A 13,667-nucleotide genomic window follows, 5' to 3' on the forward strand; every position below is an offset into this window, starting at 1 on the left:
TGCTCATTCCAAAGGGGAAAGAGTGGATGTAAATTCAAATAAAGCTGTAATGTTGAGGTGTGAGGAAGCTGAATTAGAGCTATGCAATCTTTCTGCCTTCTCCTTAAATTCACCTGATGCAGCATAATTGTCTGAAAACAGGTAAAAGCACAGCTATGAGCTTCTGCAAACCCCTGAAGAAATGCCTGTACCTCAGTCTTCACAGCAAAGTATTGAAGGCAGAATGCCAGCAAGAATTGCATGAAGTACAAAGTAAACTTGTTTCGTAATTTAAAGAAAATTATAGATTAGCATCTCTACTTGCTTCTCCCCCTGTTTTTCTGCACCCGCTGCACTCTGGTGTGTCTGTACTTCTTATTTGTGGGTGGGGTACATTTCCTACAGCAGGAAAATTTAGGGGGAATTTGGTGCCATGGTATGATACCTTCTCCTGCTTCATTGCATCCACAGGATCAGAATACAGAACTGCAATATTTCCCACCTCTCTTGCACATCTTAAAGTGTCAAAATGTAGTCTTGTGAGAATAAACTGAGCACAAGCATCATGGCTAAGCACTCAGATTTGAAATCACACTGGCACTGCTGAGTTTAGATTATTCGCTTGTGAAGAAATCACTTTTAGCCCACATTTTTCACAGGTGGAGATAAGCAGAAGTTGCAGTGTTGAAGGCATCGTCCTCCGGTAGTGGGTACAGATCGTACAGACTGCTATCCTGAAACAGGTTAAATGGCAATTGGGCTGTTGCATCTATTGCGTTACCTCTTTCAGTTTTATCTCTCTGGGGCACAGATGGGAGTTACAAGCAGCACGGATATCCAGATAAGAACGTAGGATATGCATTGGCTGGAATCTGACGGGGTTGAAGAAATCACCTGCCGCTGAATTGAGACTCAGATGGGAAGTAGGAAGTGCTGTGCTCAAGCTTCCTGTATAAATAAATGCAGCTTTCCCACAGCTACTGCATACAAGCTGTGACGTGCTTTTAAGATATAATGGCAGCATGCTCTTAATAGCAGGGAGGAGATTATTTATCAGAGTGGCAAAGGAACTGAGAGGCAAGTCCTTCTGCAGTCCTACGAAGTGCACAGCTGTCAGATACTCGGAGAAGAGAAAGGGCGTGTGAGAGGAATCTGCCTCTGCTTCTGATTGCAAGCTGCAGTGGTTGTGACATGATTCTTGGGAGCGCTGGAGTGTGAGTGAAGCTATTGAAAAGTCAAACAGCTGGGACTGAATACTACTCTCCTTTCAAGGTATGTTGGAATACAGCTTTCTTTATTTTTCCATTACAAGCAAAAGATAATTAAAAAAAGCAGAAAACCAAAGATTGCTTATAATGGATGAAAACAGAAAAGGCTTTGTTAATAGACAAAGTAAGAAACAGAATGATTAAAGGGCTAGAATAAATGTTACTTGTGGTTTGGTTAAAATCTAACCGTGTGGTGCTTAGAACTGAGGCAAAAAGGAGATCTTGGAGTCTGGATGATTAAAGATACAGAAAATCAGACATCAAGTACTTGCCAGAAGGGTGAAATTACTTCTGTCAGTGTAACTTTTAAAGGAATATGTGTATGAGGGGGTTGAAAATGCTGCAGTATTAGAACATACAACTGTGAGGAAAGCAATTGCCAAGATGGCATGCTATGTCATATATCTGTTCTAGCTTAAACACAAAAACTCACTTCATACTGAAGATACAGCTTGGGCTAGAGGGAGTCTGAATTCAAAATTTAGATTTCCTTCTGCTTTAAAGCCATTTCTTATGTCCCGGTATTGTGCAGCTGGTGTCAGGAAGGAAAAACATTCTGATTAGTGTTCTAGGCATTAATGTACACTTGTAATCTGCTTGGGGTCGTAGTTTTTTAGGTAAGCACTTAGCAAACATGCAATACCTTGTTTCCTAGTAGGCACTATTTCTTCCTCCCCCTTGGGCCCCCTTTTCGGCCCCCCCCCGACTAAGAACAGAGAATAGCATTTACTGGTATGGCACTGCTTTCTCTTTCTCTTTGTAGAGCTTTCCCAGTACAAAGCTTCTTCAGTAATGATGTTTCACTGTGACTTACAGTAAGTCTGTATTTTCTGTACTAAGAAGGCACTCTGCTCCTAACTGTGACAATATCAAATATCCTCCTTCAGAGAGCAGTGTAAGTAGTAAAATATTTAGGATGATGATAGTTAAGGAAACATCGCAGGCTGACTCCCATCCCCTTGGTAAATAGTGAATGCTTTTAAGAAATACATTTCAGCAGATAGAGAGGCTGTGACTGAAATGCCCCTGTGCAGCCTTGCAGCCGGCTGTGAGCAGGCACAGTAACGTGATATGTTTGGCTGCCCTCAGCCTCAAGGGCAAGTGGTCTTGGTTAAGGACAAGCACTGCATTTGGAACACCAATATTTCTGGAAACAGAAGTTCCAAAATGCTGTCCTTAAATATTTTCCAAAACAAATCAGTCGGCCTGATTCTCCTGCCATTTAGGACTTGTCTGTGCCTGAAAATGAGTGGGTGTACGGGTTGTTGTCATAGCATGAAAGTGGCGGAAGCCCTTCTCGTGGTGAACGTGGGCTATTTTGGAAGAAATACAGTACGTTGATAAGGGGATGGCTGTGGTTATGATACTGAAAGTAGTGCTTTACATTATGAATTAGGAAGAATGTGTTTGCAGTGCATCTAAAGCTCTGGTAAAGTTATGGTAAACTGGGAGGTATTCCTTCAGAATAAACTGGAGCAATTCCACAGCCAAGTCAGTATGATGAGAATCAGACTTGTTTTCTCCCATGCATCTTAAATGTGCAATGAGGATATTTAAAACAGTGTTGTCTGCTCATAGAAGTACATGGAAACCTCCCTACACTTCATGTAGGAACAGCATTTGGCAACTTGATCGAGTTTCATCTCCCCGTGTTGTACTATATCCAGTGTGCTCCTTCCTGGCAGTCATTCTTCTTTCCTGCAAATAGTGATATTTTGGTGATTGTGTTTGAGCAGAGCATAAGTCAATAATATAAATAGCCAATGATATGGAAATGTTCCTCTCTAGCTGGGCTTTTTAGGTTACGCTGTATTCTCTAAAAGCTTCAGAAGCTTTCTAAAAACAAATAAACAACATGGAAGAGATTATTTGACCTTTCTTTTTTGCTGGAGGAAGAAAGCATTCACTTGACCTTAATAACATCTTCAGTTTAAAATGCAACTATGGAAAGCAGCAAGTGAATTGACAGAAAAACAAGCAGCACTAATACTTAACCAGGTTCCCAGTTCATTGGTATACTACTGAAAGTGTTTATTATACGAGTCTGAGTCTTGTGCCTGTAACCTGCTCTGCCCAGACCTTTCAGGGATTTTTAGTAGTGAGACCCACTGACGGGTATTGCTTTGGTGTGTGGTTTAAAGAAAAAGGCAACAGACTTGCTGTGCCTCTTTGTGAGTGAGTGAGTTTTCTTGAATATACCTGAAACTATGCAGTGCAGATAGATTGCACGTATCAGACCCATAAATATCTCCCAGACTGGTAGTATTGTGAAATCTGAGACTGTAATTACATCTCTAGGCCCATGGATCACAAGCACACATGAACAAAATACCATGGCAAGCTGCCAGTGTCACTGTTAACTGAGTCCACTGGACCTCCTTGCATGTACCCAAGCATGCACTGCCTTCACGTTTGTGAGGCTGAACCTGTCTTTTTCCTCTGCCTGCTTGCTGAAAGGTGACCAAAGTTCCATTCTCTCCCCTTGGCTTTCCTGTGCCACAGCCCAGTCCTGTGTAATGCACTTCACAAATTCCCTTCGTGACCCAACAGCCAGGAATAGCCTTACATTCATTCCATCTCAAAATTAATCATCTTTTTGTTTGTGAAGGGTAGCATGGAACAAAACCAAAAAGATCATAAGGGAAAGATAGCAATGTTAGTCAGCTCAGCCTCTATCATTTTGTATTTCTGCTGAAGCACAGCTGAGCTTCAGTGCTCAACTATGAGCCTTGACAGAGAGAAGTACAGGTCTGAGGGCCATCGTACACAGCAAATTTACCCAGTCCTCAACAAATATTTACAGAGGTGCTTGTGCCAAATAACATTGTGCTGATCAGTAGAAAAATAGTGTTCAGTAATCTTTCTGTGTCTCTTGTAAATGGTTTCAACTCAGTGGGAATGGAGTGGGCATTGCATTCACAAAGTAGATCATTGCTAGCAGTTCTTAAAACATTAATAATAAAAAAAATAAAGCATCTCAAATTACACTTCCCACTTAAGTTGGACTTCCCCAACTTCTCTTCTTCCAGGGAGGAGCAGAGGTCTGAGTGGAAATTTCAGTACCTGAGATCATGACTTGTTTAACTGCATTGTAAACACACTTTCGAATAAAGGTGGCTATACAAAAAAATATTTTGTTGATGCTGTTTCCTAGGTACCTTGGTATGTGTAGATACTTCACACAATGACATTTGTTCTCCATATCTGGTTCCTTTTATTCTATTTTAATAAAGAAATAAGATTATGGATTGCCCCAGATCTATGTGGGTTTTTTTTACTGTGTTTCTAGGGGAATCTGCTCAGCCACCAGGGGAAAATCCATTGTTTAAGCACAGGAGCAAAATGGTGTTTTAGTTAGAAATGCTATCAAGTGGCCTGATTCTTTGAATGTCCTTGGTGCCTGCAAGTACAGTTCTGACTTTGCTGGAGTTCGGGCCGTTCTGTGAGCATCCTTGTGCCCCTTCTTTCTGATGGGTCAACATCTCTATTGTCCAAACTAGTGCTGGGCACAGCAACTGGGGCCATGGAAGTCAGACTTGAGAGAATGCTTAGCTCCTCTCAAGTGAGGTAGTCTCAGACACGCTTTAGTCAAAAGGCAATTTGTTTGAATTATATTTGTATGAAACCTAATGAGAAATTCTGTATTCTTCTGACAGACTTCAAAGGCCATAAACAAGGGCAGTTGAATGAGTTGGACTGGGACTGAACTCCAGAACTGTGACTTGATATGTTTAGGTTTTGGTCTGGATGTGCTGATCATGGAAATCACAGTCAGCATTCTACTGTGAAAGATTCCAGCTCGTGCATGTGGTTTTATACATGATAGAACACATCACTTGTATGGATTTTCTTCTGCATTAGAGATTGTTGTAGACACAGCAGTTATGGGGAGTTGTTCTACGTGCTTTTTGTCTGATGGAGAGACAAGGGGCGCTGATCAAGAGACAAACAGTACAAAATTACTTTTAACTAGAAGGGAAAAAATACCATTTTACTGTTGTGCTCATGTTCCTCCTCTTTAATTGAGAATGTTGCTATTTGTCTGTGTCTGTTGCAAGCTTTTCTGCCTTTCACTTTGCTATAATAATGAGGAGAGAAGGAAGAGCATAAGACATGAGTCATCCAAAGCGTGGACTCTGCCTAGGTCTGCAACAGAAGCTTTGATATTCATGCTTGCGTATACAAAATACTGTATCCTCAGACTGTCAATGAGCAAATGTGCAGATCTGAAAACCTTCACGTGCTCTGTTTGCAAAAAGAAAGAATATATTGCAGTAGAAGAGCTGTCTCCCTATGTTCAGGGGCTTAAAGAGGTCCCCAATGGCTGCCTACACTTGCACTTTTATGTACTATATATCAGTGTGGCTTAGGGGTGAACTCCTTGCTGATGAATATACAGTTAGAGATCACTCAAAAGTGAATGCTGTAAAACCCCATGTACGTAGAAGGAAAACACATTTTATGACAGCTAGCATATAGGCTGATCGTTTGCATGCAAAGAAAATTCTGAGATTGACTAGAAGCTGTGATGTACAGGCTGATGCTGGTTATGTTTGAACTGTATATACGAACGTTCATCTGTTCTGGCTCTTCTTAATTTTGGAAGCATTCAGGTGGGTGGATGTGGGGAGAAGATGAAGGAAAACAAGCTGGTATCCCCTGCCCCATCACCCCCCTCAAAAAAAAAAAAAAAAAAAAAAGGTTACAGGGATGTAGTCAGTGGGAGAAAAAAAAAGCTGACCCTGTGGGCTGCCCAGCAGTGCACTCACTTGAAATTTCTCAAGCAGCAAAATCTCGGCTAATCCCTGATCCTGGAACCTGTCCCAGTGGAGTTTCCCCAATTTAGGACTAAGACAACATACAGAGGGCCAGCAACAACTTGCTCCGTGAAGTTTCACACAATGGAGAAAATGCAATCTTGAGCCCTTCACACCTCTTCACATTTGTGCTGCTGAGTTCAGTGGTGAAGAGTCTCCATCACACTCTCCAGGGAGGGTTTGTGGGAAAGAAAATCATGCCCTTTGCCTAGAGTGGAGTAAGTGTATGTAACATCTATAAATGTATATAACATCTAGCTAATGCTGCTTTAAGGATGTGTGTTTTTTATACTGGCCACTTGCAATAAAAACATTGCAAACACTCAAGTAGTCAACATGATTTGACCAATTTCAAACCCCTTGCTGACATAGCCTCTCTCTTCTTGGCATATTGGGCCAACAAATGAAAGAAATAGGCACCTATGGGGAGAGGAGTAAAGAAGGAGTTGAGATGTCTTCCCATACTTCCTTTTCTTAATTATTTAACAGAGATGACAAAAGACCTTTTTGAAGGGCATGGTCGTAAATTAAGGCCATCCACCAGAAAGGTATCCTTAGAAAGATTTTTAGAAGATTGTCATGCTACAGTATAGCAAGGCTATGAGGTCTTTCAGAGCTGTGTTATTAGATGTACACTGTTTGGAGTGTTTGGGAGGCTTTGGAAGGGCAGCTTTTAACTATCACTAGTTGCTTATCTGTGCATTCATGAACAGGCCTTCTGGTGCCATTGGCAGCATTTTCATTGCCGGGGCTTTGACTTTCTGGGTAGGGTAATGTAGGGACCAGCCAGTCAGATACTAAGGTTCTTAAGGCTGAGATCTGTGTTTATAGCTTTCTGTTCTCCTTTGAAGTTATTTCCATAATGAAAGTTGAAATTTGGAATTTAAGTGAGGAATGCAACAAGCAGACTAGCAAAGAGGAAGAGCAAATGTGGACATTGAGAGACCTAGAAGAGAGAAGCTCAGACAGGGATTGCCACAGGAGCTTCTTTCCCTTTCTTGCCTCTGCAGATCTGGCTGGAGCTGTACAGCTCTCTGTCCTTCCCTCACCTCCCGTTGCAGCTGACTTTGGTAGGGTTTGATCACTGAGGACCTGGCAGAGATTTCAGGATACACTGCAATGAGATTGATAACCAGCTATGAGAAGAAGTGTCAGTTACTTCAATAAATGCAGGTGTTTGTTGCAAAACAAGCTGCTCTCATATTAGATTCCCAAACCTCCTCTATTACTTCTTAATGATTCTGAATTATTTCTTAACAAACTACAGCACAGTGAGTACTTTCTCGTGTTGTTTTCTTAAAGTAAAGTGTTGTATTAACTACTGTGACTCCCACAAGGTGTAATCTTTGGACTGGATCTCAGTCTTTGATGCCTGTTACTCTTCCCAATGTTCTATGTCATTGAGACATTCTTTGGTTGAAGGTAGTTTTCAATCCTTTATTGTTTTTATCTTAGTTATCTTGAACAGCATGTTTTATTTAGAATAATACGCAGCATATTTGACTGAAAGATTAGATAGAGGGCAAACGAAACCTTCATTGTGTTTAGTTTTACTCGCTGAGCAGGCACACAAAAACTGTAAAAGGAAAACAAACTTGTACTTTGATTGTCCTTTTGATGTAAGTCCAAAATTGTGTGAAAGTACTTTTTGATGCTCACAGTAAACAAGATGACAGGACCATAATCTTTCAAGTTTGCAGATGTCTTGGCCTCACAGAATGAAATGACTGAGATATTAAAGGTATCATCTTGTTGCAGGCTCTGAAAAGAAAGCATTACTCAGATCATCTCTTCTAAAAATAAATAAGTAAACAGATGCCATTTTCTCAATATATGACGTTCAGTTGATTTCTTCAGTATGCAGCGTTCCAACAGAGCTCAGTGGAAGATCTTTCATTGTTGTGCTCAGCTCAGGTGTTTTTTGCCTACTGGAAAATTCTGCATGCTTGCCTTGGCACTAAGAAATGTTTTGCTGTCACCTTCAAGGCCTGGCTGTGAGTCGTGTCCCTACTTGCCTTGGATTGCCTGCTTTGCAGTCGGACGCTATTCCCTGCACGCAGCCTTGGCTGCTCTGAAGGAGCAGTCTGCAGCCAGAGGAGCCCAGCAGCTCACTGATTTTCTTCTTAGAAGAGAATTTGCTATGACCAAACAGATGTAGTCGGCCCCTCTGTCAAATACAGTTCTACTGCTTTAACATCATGAATTTACAAATACCTTCTGAAAATTCCTTGACCTCAGAATAGGCCAATGTCACAAATATCTTCTGAAAACTATCTGGACTGTAAACATTCCATTTCAAGGATTTAATGTATCCCAAGGTTTTGTTATCAAGTTAACAAAAATAAACCGTGGGGTTTTTTTGTTTGTTTTTTTGTTTTTCTCCTGTGTCAAAGTCAAATTGTTGCATTTGACTTCCTGTTTTGGCTGATAGAAAAAAGCTAGCCAAGTTATCAACCCACTTGACATCCCAAGGGTTCTATTCCTTTTTACTTAGTATGTTGTGGTTTCCAAAAACCCTCACGTGGTCAAAAAGGAAGATCTATCATTTGCTTTTGACATTGATGTCATGAAGAGTGGGTTTTTTTTAGTAGTGGTGTATTACCTCTTGACAACAGGAAATTCAAAATAAAGGACGCCAAACTAGTTAGAATGGAAATTCCTTGTAGCTTAGCATTGGCAGACATTGCATAGTATCATTAAGAATAGGGAGTGTCATTTAGATAAGCTTTGGAGTCTAATCTTGCGTTGGTCGCTAATACTTGAAATTCCAGTTGGCACAATTTTCTTGTTCTGATGTGTTTTGGAAATACTTGGAAATGTTTGATGCCACATTTGCAAGTGCTTTTGTCTAGCTGCAGTTTGTGCCGTTTGAATTCAGCTTCGCAGTGTATAGGGTGAGCGTGAAACATCAGGAGAGTCCTGCTACTAACAAGCTGCAGGACCAGATATATTGCCATGGCTTGCTGTGGGCACCCTGAACCATCATCTGCTTAGGCAGAGCAAGCTCAGTTCATCTGGGTCACCCTAAATTGCTTGCCTGAAGGCCTCCAGCACCTGAGTCACAGAATCATATAATACAGTGAGTTGGGAGGGACCCACAAAGACTACCAAGTCCTGACTCCACATAAGACCACCCAGAATTCAAACCACGTTTTACAGTATTGTCCAACATGGAGTGCTTTGACCACTGTCCTGGGGAGTCTGACCACCCTCTGATGAAGAGCTTTTTGCTAGTAGCCAGGCTGAGCCTGCCCTGCTGGCTTAGTCCAGTAGATGTGATGCGGGGAGCTTGCTTCCTAGCCTGGCAGTGTTGATGGAGCTGTCTCCTCAGCTTCTGTACCATCCTTGTTCCAGCAGAACACGATGAAGGTGGTGGCTTCTGCAATGCAGTGATCTGACATCATCCCCCCAGAAGGGCTTACTTTTGTCCTCATGGGGTCAGTGAGTTTTGCTGTTGCATGGCTCCTGACTGTACCGAGGAGAGATGAAGATCAGAATTCTGCATTATTTCTTTTTCAGTCTTTAGAAGTGATTGGGAAGTATCACAGTATTACAACACAGTATTGCAGTAGAGATAGTGTTACTGAACAACTGTGCCTTCAAAGGGTTGTGGAGTGTAATGATTTACATATGCTCTAATGATGTTTTGATTTACTAGAATAATTTGAAACTTTTGGGTTTGTGTGGGATTTGGGAAACTGTTCAATATGTGCTTTAGGCATCCTAAAATCTAGTATAAAAATACCTTACAGGAAGCAGGATGATATTCTGAGTTAGTGCATTCTGTCCCTTACTTTTGTGTGTGTGTATGAAAGGCTTCCCACTCAGTATATCCTTTACAAAATATTTTATATATTTATGTTCTGGTTGCTAGCTTGCTATGATGATACTCTATACAGCCAATACTTCTTGAACAGCAGCTCAAGGGCTTGTTTTTTCCCTGACTTTCCAACAAAAACAAGTGATAGAAACTGCCTTCAGTGTGTTCTCATGCAACATACAGAAATTTACTTAGGCCGCTTGATTTTTAAACAAGCTTATTTTAAAACAGAATTTTACACTGTCTGAAGTATTAAACATCTGACTTCCCTCAGTCTGTGCTCAAAGAGTACAGATACTGAAATGTTTTTGTTCTCTCTAATACTTCACCTCGGTAGCGTATCATGGTATCCAAAATGGGTTTTCCTTGTGCATGCATGTAATCAAGTCATTGGCTTGCTTGCTTGTATTAAGGCACAGATGTATTATGGGAAATCCGAATACACAAAAAATGTATTTTAAATTAGACCCTACATTCATGGATCTGATTGCTGACTGCACAGTTTCAGAAAAAAAATTAAACGCTTGACTTGTTAATAATCACATTTTAATAAGGCAAACACTGAGACTTCTTCTTAAATAAAAACACTTAAGCATATGATGAAGCATCCGCCTCGAAGATGATGGCTTTCTGGAAGTAGAGCTTTAATCACATGTTTTATAACCTTCCTTAGCTGGTATAAGTAGTGCTGTGTGGACTAGATTGGTAGCTCTGTGTAGGCACTGCATATCAAAAGAGGGGATGATTGCATTGTGGTTTAGCGGCCAGTCTATTAGACCACAGAAGCAATAGCATGGCTTGATTCAGACCAATCTTTGTGCAGAATCACTGAGTTCAAAAAAACTACCCTAAATGCAAATTTTGAATAACACTGCCCTGAGAGAGTTGGGACAGCTAAGGACACACAGCCAGAACTGGTCAAGATGATTGAACAACTTTGTTGAAGTTGATGCTATAAACCATAGAATCGTGGAATGGCCTGGGTTGAAAAGGACCACAGTGCTCATCCAGTTCCAACCCCCTGCTGTGTGCAGGGTCACCAACCAGCAGACCAGGCTGCCCAGAGCCACATCCAGCCTGGCCTTGAATGCCTGCAGGGATGGGGCATCCACAGCCTCCTTGGGCAACCTGTTCCAGTGCCTCACCACCCTGTGTGAAAAACTTCCTCCTGATATCTAACCTAAACCTCCCCTGTCTCAGTTTAAAACCATTCCCCCTTGTCCTGTCACTGTCCACCCTCGTAAACATGTAACACAAACTGTTTCTGACACCTGTCTTCACATGTCCTAATTTCACAGTGATCTGGCTCCATTATCTCAATACTACTGTTAGATTTTTGAAATCTTTTATGATGATCCTTTTTGTAATGGGTGGAGTACCTCAAAAATCTCTAGGGCATGAGAAATGCAGCGCTTGCAAACATTTCTCTAATAAAGTTTGATAAATACCTGGAACACTAAATGGGAATTTTACAGGTGCTGTCAGTTCTGTCATTCTGTTACTGTTTTTTTGCAAAGTGGGGAGGCATTGTTATGTGCTGGGCCCACACCTGACCTTAAGCCGAACCCCAAACCTCTTTGTGATCCCACCTTGTACATGCACGTCCACCCTTCCTTGGGAGCTGGCTCATGGCAAGCCTGGGGGCGAAGCTTGGCGTAGACAGGATGTCAGGGTTCTTACCCTGTCTCATCATCTGGGCACACAGCAGCCTGAAAAACATATAAAGGACCCTTTTTGTCCTGTGAATATTTCCTGCAGCAGCTTGTTCATTTTGGTACTTTCCTTGGCTTCCTTTAAACTCAGCACTGAGCTAAAAGCATAGAGCTCTGCTAACTTCAGCAGAATTGCTTGTAAACGCAAGGCTTGAAGGAGCTTCTCTAAGAACTCTTGTTATTGGATACGGCGTGTGAAAAATGAAAGGGTGATTTATGGCACTGAATACAATCCATTCATTCTCCTCCAGTACCAGTGCGGAAACCTTTCATGATTTTGCATGATGTTTCTAAGTCACACCCACACACATCTTTTCAGCTAAATAGTGACTTGGTTGCAGGTACACAGATAATGTCCTGATGTTGCAGTTTAGGAGACTGCCTGGCCTGCTTGTGCTATCATTTACACAGAGTAACTTTTGTTTTTCCAGACTGGTAATCTTGCTTTGAGGCAGCTGGGCAGACTTACCTGAGCCTCTGTATGACTGTCACAGGAATGTTACCTTTTTCAACCTAGGGGTTGCAGACTGTACTCAAGGAAAATCAGTTTATTGCCAATTAAAATAGATTCGGGTGGTGAGAAACAAAACCAAAACTTAACACACCACTTTCTCCCTACCCTCCTTTTTTCCCAAGCTTGCTTTCACCCCATCCCCAAGTTCTCTGCCTCCCCCCAGAAAGCAGCACAGGGGCTGAGGGGATTTTTATCATGAGCTGTAATAGCTCTTCTCTGCACCTCCAGTTTGACCAGTTTGAGTCAGTTTGACTGATCTGTGCTGGTGCAGAATTTAGTCTAGTATGTTCCTCTGTTTTAGTGCATCCCTGAGATGTGTTTTTCTTTGCTCCACAAGATTTCATGCAGCCTCTGTTGAGAGAGACTTTCCACTTTTATTTCTGGTAATTTATTTTTATTACTATAACAGAATAGAATATATTCATATATATATATTTATTAATATAACCACATACAGAATGCTCTTTTTCAACTTTGTCCTCAGCTGACTGCCTCTTCCTCTGCAGGACAACGTACATTCAAGATGTTTTGTTTTCAACCTAAATTCTTTGCAACTTGTAATTACAGTAGGAATTTTAATCCACTGTAAGGAGTGCTAATGGATGTGTAGTAAACTAATGACAGTCTATGGAACTGGGCCTAGCAAAGTAAAAGCTATAAAAATTTGGAGGAACTGGGCTGGAACTTCAGAGCTGTTCCACAGTGGATGGAAAAGTCAGTTCTGACAGTGGTGCTAAAGCTGAGGAGGTGGTTTGAGAGCCTGGGAGAGGACGATGCATCCTGAAGTGTTGGAAAAGGAGGAGTAGAGGGTGAGAACAAGAGGAAGACAAGTGATTTTTCTCTCCCCATCATTTCCACCGACTATTCTGATTGTGGAAATGAACTATCCTCACCAGGCCTGGTTTCTCTTCAGAGCCCAGTTGCCGCTGCATGGGCTGTCCTTTGTGACCTTTCTTTCTGCATGTTTTTTGTGGCAGCCATAGCAAAAGTAGCAGTTCTGGTGGGCAGAAGCAAACTGATTAATTAGGTTGCATGGGGAAGAGGAGCAGGTTGTGTACATGCTCTCACTTTGCTGGACATATTTTCAGGTACTAACAGGGTAGCTTTGCCTGTGCCAGCCTGACCTGGAGAAGAGCTTATGGATGGGCTGGCATGGAGGGAGAGCAGCTGTTGGTGGCTGTGATGCCTTCCCCAAGATGCTCTGTAAGCAGGCTGCACGGTTGTGCTCATAGCTGCAGTTCTGGCTGCTTCATTTGCTGAACTGTGCTGGGGTTAATGAGGTTGTGGTGAGGTGAGCCAGGGCTGTGCTGGGGGCTGGATGCTCTGATCCTCCAGCTTTGCTTTCAGTCATTTACTGGAGATTTCCACAGGGTGCTCTGCATGTGGAGGTGAGTAGCTTACCTTTATGGATGCAGCTCAGTAAACGTGTTACAGTTCTCCCAAACACTGAGATAACGTCTAACACGTAGTTCTAAATAACAGGTAGTTCTTGATCTGCTGTAGCGTTTCCAGTGACTCACTGCTTCTTTTTTTTCCTCCTGTTGCAGTAATTACAGA

General features: G+C 41.8%; 1 protein-coding gene across 2 annotated transcripts in view; it reads left to right on the forward strand.

Moving 5' to 3' along the window:
* Positions 1 to 700: 700 nt before the first annotated feature.
* RNF144B (ring finger protein 144B) overlaps positions 701 to 13,667 on the forward strand; it is a 51,937-nt gene continuing 38,970 nt past the window's right edge. Inside the window, exons 1-2 of one of the 2 annotated variants that reach the window (XM_042839806.1) lie at positions 701 to 1,251; positions 2,011 to 2,062. The gene's annotated coding sequence lies outside the window, so the exon portion shown is untranslated. The remainder of the gene's footprint in view (positions 1,252 to 2,010; positions 2,063 to 13,667) is intronic. The other variant, XM_042839805.1, reaches the window with a different exon arrangement.

The sequence above is a fragment of the Centrocercus urophasianus genome, unplaced genomic scaffold, assembly GCF_019232065.1.
Source record: "Centrocercus urophasianus isolate 14NV4802_14NV808 unplaced genomic scaffold, USGS_Curo_1.0 seq_11, whole genome shotgun sequence".
Taxonomy (NCBI): Eukaryota; Metazoa; Chordata; class Aves; order Galliformes; family Phasianidae; genus Centrocercus; species Centrocercus urophasianus.